Source organism: Carcharhinus amblyrhynchos, chromosome 9, assembly GCF_965287045.1.
Source record: "Carcharhinus amblyrhynchos chromosome 9, sCarAmb.v2.hapA, whole genome shotgun sequence".
NCBI lineage: Eukaryota > Metazoa > Chordata > Chondrichthyes > Carcharhiniformes > Carcharhinidae > Carcharhinus > Carcharhinus amblyrhynchos.
Window position 1 is genome coordinate 91,920,885 of NC_137332.1, and position 12,362 is coordinate 91,933,246.

Below are 12,362 nucleotides of genomic sequence, written 5' to 3' on the forward strand. Positions count from 1 at the left end.
AGCTGATTAAAAGGTTCTGTTTTACCCTGGGAAATCAGACATACTGCACACACTCAAACTGTACATCCCAAATTCAGCTGTCAGACACAGCACTGAGCAAAACCCAAAAATCCAAGCCCAGGTTTTTGGGAAAGGCCGAGGCCTTCAGGTTAATATCTCCTTTAAAGATTTTAAAGACATTTCAATAAATAATTACACCTCACTTTCTCATATTCAGTAATGATCCATCAACAAAACTCAGGCTGTAAATCAGAAGGGAAATGCTTCCAATAAACACACTCAATAGCCAACACACAGCTCCAATCAAACAGCTCAGCACAAAGCACCGAGTAAACAGGTCTCTCAGCTGGATCTTCTCACACAGCATAAGGGGCATTTCCACACCTGATTCCCCACAGGATAGTCAGACTGCCTGAACATTAGTGTGGATATGATGCAATGTAATTATTATAAATTCTGCTCCTTCACTCACCATCTCCTGACTTGGTTTTCAGTCCCTACAGGAAGTGAAGCAGCTGTGAAAGAGGAAGAGGAGAGAATGGGCAGAGTGGGTGGACTCTCTGATTGACGTCTCTCACAGCCAATCCAAATATTTCTGGAGTAACAGGAGTTTCCTGAAGTTTGGGAAACTGACCAGGGAAACGGAGGCGACTTTGAGCAGCAGATCAGGTGGGGGTTTAAACTTGTCATTGTCCCATCTGAATAAAACCTCACTTATTACAGCTGCTGTCTCAGTTCCCCTGGTAAATGTTTGACAGAGATTTCTAGTGTGGGAATAACATTCTTCATCCTCGGAGGCTTTCAAACTGACAACATCAGTGTGGGATGTGTAGCCTGGGAAGTGTTTGACAGCAGATCAGAAAAGAAAGACTACAGAATCCAAGTCAGTGACGATGTGCAGAAATATAATTAGCACCTGAATAAAACCTCACTTATTGCAGCTGCTGTTTCAGTTCCCCCGGTAAATGTTTGACAGAGATTTCTAATGTGGGGATAGCACGCTTCATCCTCAGAGGGTTTCAAACTGTAACCTTAGATATGTTTGACAGCAGATCAGAAGAGGAAGTCTTGCAGCATCCAAGGCAGTGATGATGTGCAGTGGTGGGATCAGCACATGTACAGGAGAGTGGGGCACAGGACTGAGAGAGGAAATTGATCCAGTGATTGGGGAGTGCCTCTATTCCTGCAAGAGTGACTATGTGACTTAGGGAGTGTGCTGATCTTGTGAGCAGATGCCCCATGGTTTGATATCTTACGGATGCACCTTGGCCAGTTCACCTGCTCTGGAGGTTCAGCTTCCCTCAGCTCCAATTTCTGAGATTCATTCAGCCCTTCTGTTATTTTCCTGGGATGGCCCGGTCCATTCACCTCTCCTGAGAGGTCCCACTGAATTGTCCTCTCTTCAGATGTTCCAGTTGATTTTCCTCTCTCAGGACGTTCTGGTTCATTCTCCTCTCCCTGGATATCACAGCCCGAAGGTAGTGTCCGAACACCCAGAAATCCTGAATGTAATTTGAAAAGCTGCCTCAAATAGGCGCACTTGGCAGAAACTTGCCGCTCTCATTATTCCCACCTAGAGTCATGGTCATTCCTGGGTGATGTTTACAAATCAGTATTTTTTTTCCGGTTTTTAATTCCAGGTTTATTAACAAATTAAATTTAGCTGTCATTGTATTAAACATCACAAAAGTTCAATTTGCACTTTATACCTAATTTACATTTAGAATTCCTGATAAGGTCAATTTCAGTCGGATTACGCTGACAAAACCAACACAAACTAGTGTAAATTCTCGATCACGACCTGTGCATCTGTGGTTGTTGCATTCTTGTCAAGGAGTTTCACTAAAACAACCTTTTTTGAAAAATTGTGTATGACCAACTGAAGTAGTTTTATTTAAGGGTGGTATATTGTGATCTGATTGATTTCATGATCAATGCAGTGTATAAACGTCTACAGGTCTGAGGTCATGTACCAACTGACTCAAGAACAGCTTCTTCCCTGCTGCCATCAGACTTTTGAATGGACCTACCTCGCGTTACGTTGATCATCCTCTACAGCTATGACTGTAACATTGCATTCTGCATTCTCTCATTTCCTTCTCTCGGAATGTAATGTTTTGTATAGCACAGAAGAAACAATACTTTTCATAGTATACTAATCATGTGACAATAATAAATCAAATCAAAATTCAATAAATGGTGGTGGGGTTTGTACAGGGAGCCCAGAATTTGAGAAATTTCATGTGACAACAACTTAAATCCACACACATGGAATAATGCATCTAGAGTTGCATTTGAAGCCAAAACCTTGTTCTCTGAGTCAGAGGTTGTGCATTCAAGTCCCATTTGAGGACAAAAAAATTTCTGGCTGACACTTTCGTGCAGTACTGAGGGGTGGAAGAGATTACAGGGATAGGGAGGGGAGAGGCCCTGAAGGGATTTGAAAACAAGCCCAAAAACCTCACTAAAACTAACACTGATCTTTCCTGGGAAGATTGGGTTATTCCTCGAGTTTTCTCCCTGTCAGACTGTTAGAACTGTGCCTAAACAATCAAACTTTCATTCATGAATGAAAACAGAATGGTTAATCAGCAGTACCAATTGAAGACAACCCTTTAAGATGTCCATTGCAGCTGACAACAGGGACTTTACCACATTTCACAGTTTCAGGAACCCAGACACAAAAACAACACTGATACTTGCAACTGTAACAAGTTACCACTTTAAGTCAAATCAGACTTTCAGGCTGCCTCTTTACAGGGGGAAAAGCATTTTGTACACAACTTTGGAACCTAACTGCTTAGAAACTGAACCTAATTGAACAGAAAAATAAGTTATTGTCAGCTTTGGCTTAGTTGGCACTCTTGTCTCTGAGTCAGAATGCTGTGGGTTCAACATTCAATCAGAATCTTGAGCATTGAGGCTGATATTCCAGTGCAGTACTGAGGGAGTGCTGCACTATCAGAGATACCATCATTCAGGTGAGTTAAATGCCATCTGCCCTCTCAGGTGAGTGTAAAATGTCCCATAACACTAGTAGGAGTTATCCTCGATGTCCTGGTCAATATGGACGTCTGCAATCAGCATCACAAAAACAGATTATATGGTCATTATCACATTGCAGTTTGTGGGAACATGCTGTACACTAATTGACTGCTATGTTTCTAACATTACAACAGTGACTATACTTCAAAACATAATTCTTTGGCCCCAAAATGCTTTTGAATGTCCTAAATTCATGGAAAGTTGACATAAAGATACAAGTCTTTCTTTTATAGGGAAACATAATGCTTTCTGTGAACTGGAAATACTGAAACTATTGCCGGAGAAAGTTTTTGAGTTGATTTATTATTGTCACATGTATTAGTGTACAGTGAAAAGTATTATTTTTACACAATACAGAGAAAGCATACCGTACATAGAGAAGGAAAGAAGAGGGTGCAGAATGTACCGTTACAGTCACAGCTAGGGTGTAGAGAAAGATCAACTTAATGAAATGTAGATCCATTCAAAAGTCTGATGACAGCAAGGAAGAAGCTGCTCTTGAGTCGGTTGGTACGTGACGTCAGACTTTTGTATCTTTATCCTGATGGAAGAAGGTGGAAGAGAGTATGTCCGAAGTGCGTGCAATACCTGTTTATGCTGGCTGCTTTTCCAAGGCAGCAGGAAGTGTATCCAGGGTCAAAGGATGGGAAGGCTGGTTTGCATGATGGACTGGGCTTTGTCCACGACACTTTGTAGTTTCTTGCGGTTGTGGACAGAGCAGTAGCCATACCAAGCTATGATTCAACCAGAAAGAATACTTTCTGTGGTACGTCTGTAAAAATTGGTGAGAGTCATAGCAGATGTGCCAAATTTCCTTAGCCTCCCAAGAAAGTAGAGGCATTAGGGAGTTTTCTTAACTATCACATTAGCGTGGAGGGACCAGGACAGATTGATAGTAATTTGAACACTTAGAAACTTGAAACTCTCGACTATTTCCACTTTGTCCACATTGATGTAGACAGGGGTATGTGCTCCATTATACTTCCTGACGTTGATCACTATCTCCTTCATTTTGTTGACATTGAAAGGGAAATCATTGTTCTCCTATAACAAGTTTCTCTATCTCTTTCCTGTACTCCATCTCACTATTGTTTGAGATCTGACCCACTGGTGTCATCAGTAAACTTTAAAATTGAGTTGGAGCAGAATTTGGCCATACAATCATAGATTTATAAGGAGTATAGAAATGGGCTAAAGACACAGCCTTCTGGGGCACCGGTGTTGAGGATTATCTTGGAGGAGATTTTGTGCCTATCCTTACTGATGGCGGTCCTGGAAGTCTAGGATTCAGTCACAGATGGAGGAGCCACGCCCCAGGCCATGGAGTATGGAGATGAGTTCTGTAGGAATAATAGTGCTGAAGACAGAGCTGTAGTCAATAAATAGGAGTCTGACATCGATGTCTTTGTTATCCAGGTATTCCAGGGTTGAGTTTAGGAACAGGGATACAGCATCTGCTGCAGACCTGTTGCAGTGATAGGTGAACTGTAATGGATCCAGACAATCTGGGAGGCTGGAATCGATTCATGCCATAGGTTAGACTGTAATCAATCATAACATTGAATCTGTTTAGTATGACCAAAGGTAACAGTTGTTAAGGGGCAGCTGATACAGTAAACTATGGAACCAATGACAAATGATGTGGTCAGCTGACCAGTTGACTCAGCGTAAATAAGAATCTGTTGGGAATTGGGGGAAGCTTGGAATGGCCCAGGGTGAGGCCTCAAGTTTTGGAATAATGAAGCTTCTTTATTAAACCTTTTTCTTTGATTTATTAGTTGGAGTAAGTTTGGTTTTATTTTGTCTACAACTGAAGAATTCCTTCTGCAGGATCAACATGAAACACTTCATAATGATGAAGCCAGCAGATGATAGTCATTAAGGCACGCTGCCTGGCTTTTCTTTGATACAGGGATGATGGGTGCCTTCTTGAAGTGACCTCAGATTGGTGTAAAGAAAGGTTAAAGATGTCTGTGAATACCCCCACCAGCTGCTCTGCGCAGGATCTGAGTGCTCATCTGCGTACCCCATCCAGGCCAGTTGCTTTCCGTGGGTTGACTTTCAAGCAGGCTGATCTGAAGTCTGTGATGGTGACCTTAGATATGGGTTCAGGCGAGGCTTCTGGGGCAGAGCACACGCTCTCATTGATTTCTTGCTTAAAACGGGCATAGAATGCATTGAGCTCATTGGGGAAGGGTGCAATGGTGATAGCGATTCTACATGTCTTGATCTTGTAGCCTGTTATGTCTTGAAGATCTTGCCATAATCAATGGGCTCTGTGGCTAACTTGGGACTCCAGCTTGGTCCAGTAGAGTCTTCTGGCATCTATGATGGATCCCCATAGGTCATATCTGGATTTCTTGTAGAGGTCAGGGTTGCCTAACGTAAACACCTCAGATCTAGACTTCAGCAAGCAGTGAATAATACCATAAGACATAGAAGCAGAATTAGGCCACTCAGCCCATTGAATCTGCTCTGCCATTCAATCATAACTGATTGTTTTTCTCATCCCCATTACCCCTTATCAATCAAGAACCTATCTATCTCTGTCTTAAAGACATTCAATGACCTGGCCTCCACAGCCTTCTGTGTCAAAGAGTTCCACAGATTCACCACTCTCTGGCTGAAGAAATTCCCTGTCACCTCTGTATTAAACAATCATCCCTTTAGTCTGAAATTATGCCCTCTGGTTCTAGATTTTCCTACTAGCAGGAACATCCTCTCATTGTCCACTCTATCCAGGCCTTGCAGAATCCTGTAAGTTTCAATAAGATCCCACCTCATTCTTCTAAACTCCAACAAGTACAGACTCAACCGTTTCTCATATGACAAGCTCTACATTCCAGGAATCATTTCTGTGAACCTTGTCTGGATCCTTTCCAAGGCCAGCACATCCTTCCTCAGATATGGGGTGCAAATCTGCTCACAGTACTCCAAATGGGGCCTGACCAGAGACTTATACAGCCTCAGAAGTACATCCCTGCTCTTGTATTCCAGACATCTCGACATGAATACTGACATTGCATTGCCTTTCTAACTGCCGATTGAACCTGCGTGTTAACTTTAAGAGAATTTTGAACAATGACTCCCAAGTCCCTTTGGGCTTCCGATTTCCTAAGCATTTTCCCATTTAGAAAATAGTCTATGTCTCCATTCCTCCTTCCAAAGTACCCAAAAGACCGCACCTCCCCCCCCCCCACCCACCCCCACCACCACCACCACCACCACCATCACCATTCCTCCTTCCGAAGTGCATAACCTCACACTTTTCCACACTGGGCAAAGAAGTGGCAGATGGAATACATTCTCTTAATCTGTCCAAGTCCTTCTGCACCCCCCTGCTTCCTCAATACAACCTGTCTCTCTACATATCTTTGTATCATCTGCAAACTTAGTAACAGTGCCTTCAGTTCCTTCCTCCAAATCGTTAATGTGTATTGTGAAAAGTTGTGGTCCCAGCACTGACCACTTTGATACACCACTAGTCACCAGCTGCCATCCTGAGAAAGGCCCCTTTATTCCCACTGTCTGCCTTCTGCCAGTCAACAAATCCTCTATCCATGCCAGGATCTTACCACTCACATTATGGACTCTCAACTTATTTAACAGTCTCCTATGTGGCACCTTATCAAAGACCTTCTGGAAATCTAAATAAATAATGTCCGTTCCAAGGAGGCTTTCCTTGATCTAACTTCCTTGTTACGTCCTCAAAGAACTCTAACAGATTTGTTGGACATGACCTCCCCTTGACAAAGCCGTGCTGACTCAGTCCTACTTTATCATGCACTTCGAAGTACTCTGCAATCTCAACTTTAATAATGGACTTTAACATCTTGCCAGTGACCTAAGTGAGACTAACTGGCCTATAATTTAATGTCTGCTGCCTCCCTCCCTTCATAAACAGTGGTGTTACATTCAGTACTTTCCAGTCCTCTGGTACCCTCCCTGCCTCCAGTGATTCCTGAAAGATCACCACCAATGCCTCCACAATTTCCTCAGCTATATCTTTTAGAACGTTGGAGTGTAGTCCATCCGGTCCAGGTGATTTATCAACCTTCAGACCTTTCAGTTTTCCCAGACCCTTCTCCTTAGTGATGGCCACCACATTCACCTGTACACCCTGACTCTCCTGGAGCTCTGGCATCCCATTAATGTCTTCCCCCGTAAAGACTGATGCAAAGTCACTATTCAGTTCCTCTGCCATTGCTTTTTTTCTATTATTACTTCCCCAGCCTCATTTTCCAGTGGTCCAATGGCTCTCTGTTATATTCTTTTATATATTGAAAAAAGTTCTTCATCTCTTCTTTTATATTACTAGCTGGGTCACACTCATATTTCATCTTCTCCGCCCTTATTGCTTTTTTTAGTTGTCCTCTGCTCGCTTTCAAGGCTTCCCAATCTGACAAATTTACTGGAGTTCTATGAGGATGTGTCTAGGGCGGTGGATAGAGGAGAGCCGGTGGATGTGGTCTTTCTAGATTTTCAGAAGGCGTTTGACAAAGTACCTCACAAGAGGTTATTGCAGAAGGTCGAGGGACATGGAGTTGGGGGTAGGGTGTTAGCGTGGATAGAGGATTGGTTGTCAAATAGGAGGCAGAGAGTGGGGGTCAACGGGTGCTATTCGGATTGGCGGATGGTGACTAGTGGAGTGCCCCAGGGGTCGGTGCTGGGGCCTCAGCTATTTACCATTTATATAGATGATCTGGAGGAGGGAACCGAGTGTAGGGTGTCGAAATTTGCTGATGACACCAAGATAGGGGGAACGGCAAATTGTGCGGAGGGTGTGGAGAGTCTGCAGAAGGATCTAGATAGGCTGGGCGAATGGGCCAGGAAATGGCAAATGGAATTTAATGTTGGCAAGTGTGAGGTGGTCCACTTTGGTAGGAAGAATGGTAGGAGGGACTATTACTTACGGGGCGAAAAACTGCAGCAGGTGACGGTGCAGAGGGACCTCGGGGTCCTTGTGCATGAGTCGCAAAAACCCAGCTTGCAGGTGCAGCAGGTGGTCAGGAAGGCAAATGGGATGCTGGCCTTCATAGCGAGGGGGATTGAATATAAAAGTAGGGAGGTCTTGCTGCAGCTGTATAGGGCATTGGTGAGGCCGCAGCTGGAGTACTGTGTGCAGTTTTGGGCACCGCACCTGCGCAAAGATATTTTGGCCTTGGAGGGAGTGCAGAGGAGGTTTACTAGGCTGATACCGGAGTTGAGGGGGTTGAGCTATGAGGAGAGGCTGAATAAACTAGGCTTGTACTCGTTAGAGTTTAGAAGAATGAGGGGAGATCTCATTGAGACCTATAAGATGATGAATGGGATGGATAGGATAGAGGTGGAGAGACTCTTCCCGCTCAAAAAAGACAGTAGGACTAGGGGGCACAGCCTCAAGATAAAAGGGGGGCGGTTTAGAACGGAGTTGAGGAGGAACTTCTTCACTCAAAGGGTGGTGAATCTCTGGAATTCTCTGCCCGTTGAAGTGGTGGAGGCTGCCTCGCTAAATATTTTTAAGACGCGGGTTGATGGGTTTTTGATAAGAGAGGGGATTAAGGGTTATGGGGAGAAAGCGGGAAAGTGGAACTGAGCCACGACAGATCAGCCATGATCTTATTGAATGGCGGGGCAGGCTCGAAGGGCTAGATGGCCTACTCCTGCTCCTATTTCTTATGTTCTTATGTTCTTATGTTCAATCCTCTGACTTTCCACTAATCCCTGCCACTTTGTATGCTTTTTCTTTTATGCTGTCCTTGACTTGCCTCGTCAGCCATGGATGCCTCATCCTCAACATGTTTCCTCCTCCTTGGCATGAATTTCTGTTGTGCCCCCTGAATAACTCAAAAAAGCTTCTGTGACTGTTGTTCCGCTGTCTTCCCTGCTAGGCTCACTTTCCAACCAACTCTGGCCAGCTCCTTCCTTATGTCTTTGTAGTTACCTTCATTTAATTGTAATACTATTACATCTGACTCCAGCTTCTCCCTCTCAAACAATAGGGTAAATTCTATCACTGCTCCCTTAGGGTTCCTTCACCTTAAGTTCTCTAATCAATTCTGCCTCACTACAGATCACCAAGCCTGTTCCCAAGTAGGCTCTGTCACAAGCTGTACAAAAAAACATTTTTTAGATATTCCTTAAATTCCTTTTCTTGAGATCCACTACCTACCTGATTTTCCCAGTCCACCTGCATATTGAAGTCCTGTGATTATTGTAATATTGCCTTGATCTCCTGAATTATTTTCTGCCCCACATCCTGACTACAGCTAGGGGGCCTGCACACAACTGCCATCAGGGTCATTTTACCTTTGCAATTGCTCAACTCTATCCACGGAAATTCTATGACTTCTGATCGTGTATCACTTCTTGCTATCGATTTAACTTCACTCCTTACTAACAATACAACCCCTGTCCCCTTTGTCCATCTGCCTTCCGATAGGACACATATCCTTGGATGTTTAGATCCCAGCCCTGATCCTCTTGCAGCCATGTCTCCGTGATGCCCACAATATCGTACCGGCCAAATTCAATGTATGCAACAAGCTCATTTACCTTGTTCTGTATACTGCACACATTTAGGTACAACACCCTCAGTCCTGTGTTGACCACCTCCCTTCTCATACTTGTCACCTTTTTTGCTCTGCCTGAGGTTAGATTCCTGCCACCTTCTGTACTCTCTGTTCTATTACATGGTCTGGAAACTTTACTAACCTCTCCCGAGCCTTCAGCTCCATTAACCTGCACTTCTACCCTCCCCTTTAACTTTGATTTTTTAATTATCCATACAACTGAACCCTCCCCCCCGCCCGACTATTTAGTTTCAGGCCCTACCTGACCCCTAGTTATATGATTCACCAGGACTCTGGTCGCAGCATGATTCAGATGAAGACCATCCCATTGGAACAGGTCCCTTCTTCCCCAATACTGGTGCCAATGTACCATGAATTCAAACCCATTCCTCCCACACCAATCTTTCAGCCTCACATTTACCTCCCTAATCTTACTGACCCTGTGCTAATTAGCTCATGGCTCGGGTAGTAATCCAGAGATTATTACCTTTCTGGTTCTGCTTTCTAATTTAGCTCCTAGCTGTTCATACTCCCTTAGCAGAACCTTTGTTCCTGTTCTATCTATATCATTGGTACCTACATGCTCCACGACAATGGGATTTTTACCCTCCCACTCCAAGTTCCTTTGCAGCCCAGATGAGACATCCCGAATCCTAGCACCAGGCAGGCATCACAACCTTCAGGATTCTCGATCCTGGGCATAGAGAACAGTGTCAATGCCCCTAACTATGCTATCCCAATTACAACTATATTTCTTTTCTCTCCCCCCACTTGGATGATGACGTGGCCAGTTTGCTCATCCTCCCTGCGGTACCCGTTCCCATCCACACAGGGAGGAAGAATCTCAAACCTGTTGGACAAGTTCAGGAACTGACACTCCTGGATCCCTCTACCTGCCTCACTTGTAGCCACACCCTCTTGTCCCTGTCCACTGGCCGAATTCAAGGTATTTAATCCGAGGGGTGTTTCTGAGTTCTATGAGGATGTGTCTAGGGCGGTGGATAGAGGAGAGCCGGTGGATGTGGTCTTTCTTGATTTTCAGAAGGCGTTTGACAAGGTACCTCACAAGAGGTTATTGCAGAAGGTCGAGGGTCATGGAGTTGGGGGTAGGGTGTTAGCGTGGATAGAGGATTGGTTGTCAAATAGGAGGCAGAGAGTGGGGGTCAATGGGTGCTATTCAGATTGGCAGTTGGTGACTAGTGGAGTGCCCCAGGGGTCGGTGCTGGGGCCTCAGCTATTTACCATTTATATAGATGATCTGGAGGAGGGAACCGAGTGTATGGTGTCGAAATTTGCTGATGACACCAAGATTGGTGGAACGGCAAATTGTGCAGAGGGTGTGGAGAGTCTGCAGAAGGATCTAGATAGGCTGGGCGAATGGGCCAGGAACTGGCAAATGGAATTTAATATTGGCAAGTGCGAGGTGGTCTACTTTGGTAGGAATAATGGTAGGAAGGACTATTACTTACGGGGCGAAAAACTGCAGCATGCAACGGTGCAGAGGGACCTCGGGGTCCTTGTGCATGAGTCGCAAAAACCCAGCCTGCAGGTGCAGCAGGTGGTCAGGAAGGCTAATGGGATGCTGGCCTTCATAGCGAGGGGGATTGAATATAAAAGTAGGGAGGTCTTGCTGCAGCTGTATAGGGCATTGGTGAGACCGCAGCTGGAGTACTGTGTGCAGTTTTGGTCGCCGCACTTACGCAAGGATATTTTGGCCTTGGAGGGAGTGCAGAGGAGGTTTACTAGGCTGATGCCGGAGTTGAGGGGGTTGAGCTATGAGGAGAGACTGAATAAACTAGGCTTGTACTCGTTAGAGTTTAGAAGAATGAGGGGAGATCTCATTGAGACGTATAAGATGATGAATGGTATGGATAGGATAGAGGTGGAGAGACTCTTCCCGCTCAGAAAGGACAGTAGGACTAGGGGGCACAGCCTCAAAATAAAGGGGGGGCGGTTTAAAATGGAGTTGAGGAGGAACTTCTTCACTCAAAGGGTGGTGAATCTCTGGAATTCTCTGCCCGTTGAAGTGGTGGAGGCTGCCTTGCTAAATACTTTTAAGACGCGGGTTGATGGGTTTTTGATAAGCGAGGGGATTAAGGGTTATGGGGAGAGGGCGGGAATGTGGAACTGAGCCACGACAGATCAGCCATGATCTTATTGAATGGTGGGGCAGGCTCGAAGGGCTAGATGGCCTACTCCTGCTCCTATTTCTTATGTTCTTATGTTCTTATGACTGCCTCCCTGATGTGTTGCAGCATCTGAAGCTCAGAATCCAGTTCATTGACTCTGAGCTGAAGTTCCTCAAGCAACAACACTTACTACAGACATGCTTACTGGGAAGCACAAGGGCGTCCACCAGCTCCCACATCATGCATGAACAACACATCACCTGACCCTCCATCTCTATATCTCCATATTACCTCAGTGTCAACGTAATGTCGAACCAGTAATTTAAATAGGTTTTGAAATTTAGTACAGCTCCCTGTCAACCAAACAAATCACAGTCCTCCTGTGATGTCACTTTTAAGTTTTCTTTAGTCCAAGCTCACTGTCCATTCAGAGAATCAACAGTAACACTTACTTACCAATCTCTCACGTAGCTTCTACTATCTGTTTCACCTAACTCCCTGTTTTCATCCAACTCCAACAGCCAGGCAGCATTCACAGTGCAGGATATCCCTGTTCGTCTGTGGTTTCCAGTTGGGAAAGACATGGATTTGCTTCTTTGGTACCCAGTGTTCCACACAGGTGCTAATAAAATCAGTT

At 44.8% G+C, this 12,362-nt stretch overlaps 2 protein-coding genes across 3 annotated transcripts in view; both read right to left on the reverse strand.

Moving 5' to 3' along the window:
* LOC145347995 (uncharacterized) overlaps positions 1-512 on the reverse strand; it is a 39,786-nt gene extending 39,274 nt beyond the window's left edge. For both annotated transcript variants that reach the window (XM_080196072.1, XM_080196071.1), the window contains exon 1: positions 473-512. The gene's annotated coding sequence lies outside the window, so the exon portion shown is untranslated. The remainder of the gene's footprint in view (positions 1-472) is intronic.
* The window catches only part of LOC145348018 (uncharacterized), a 649,120-nt gene that overhangs the window by 320,559 nt on the left and 316,199 nt on the right, over positions 1-12,362 (reverse strand). The window lies entirely within an intron of this gene.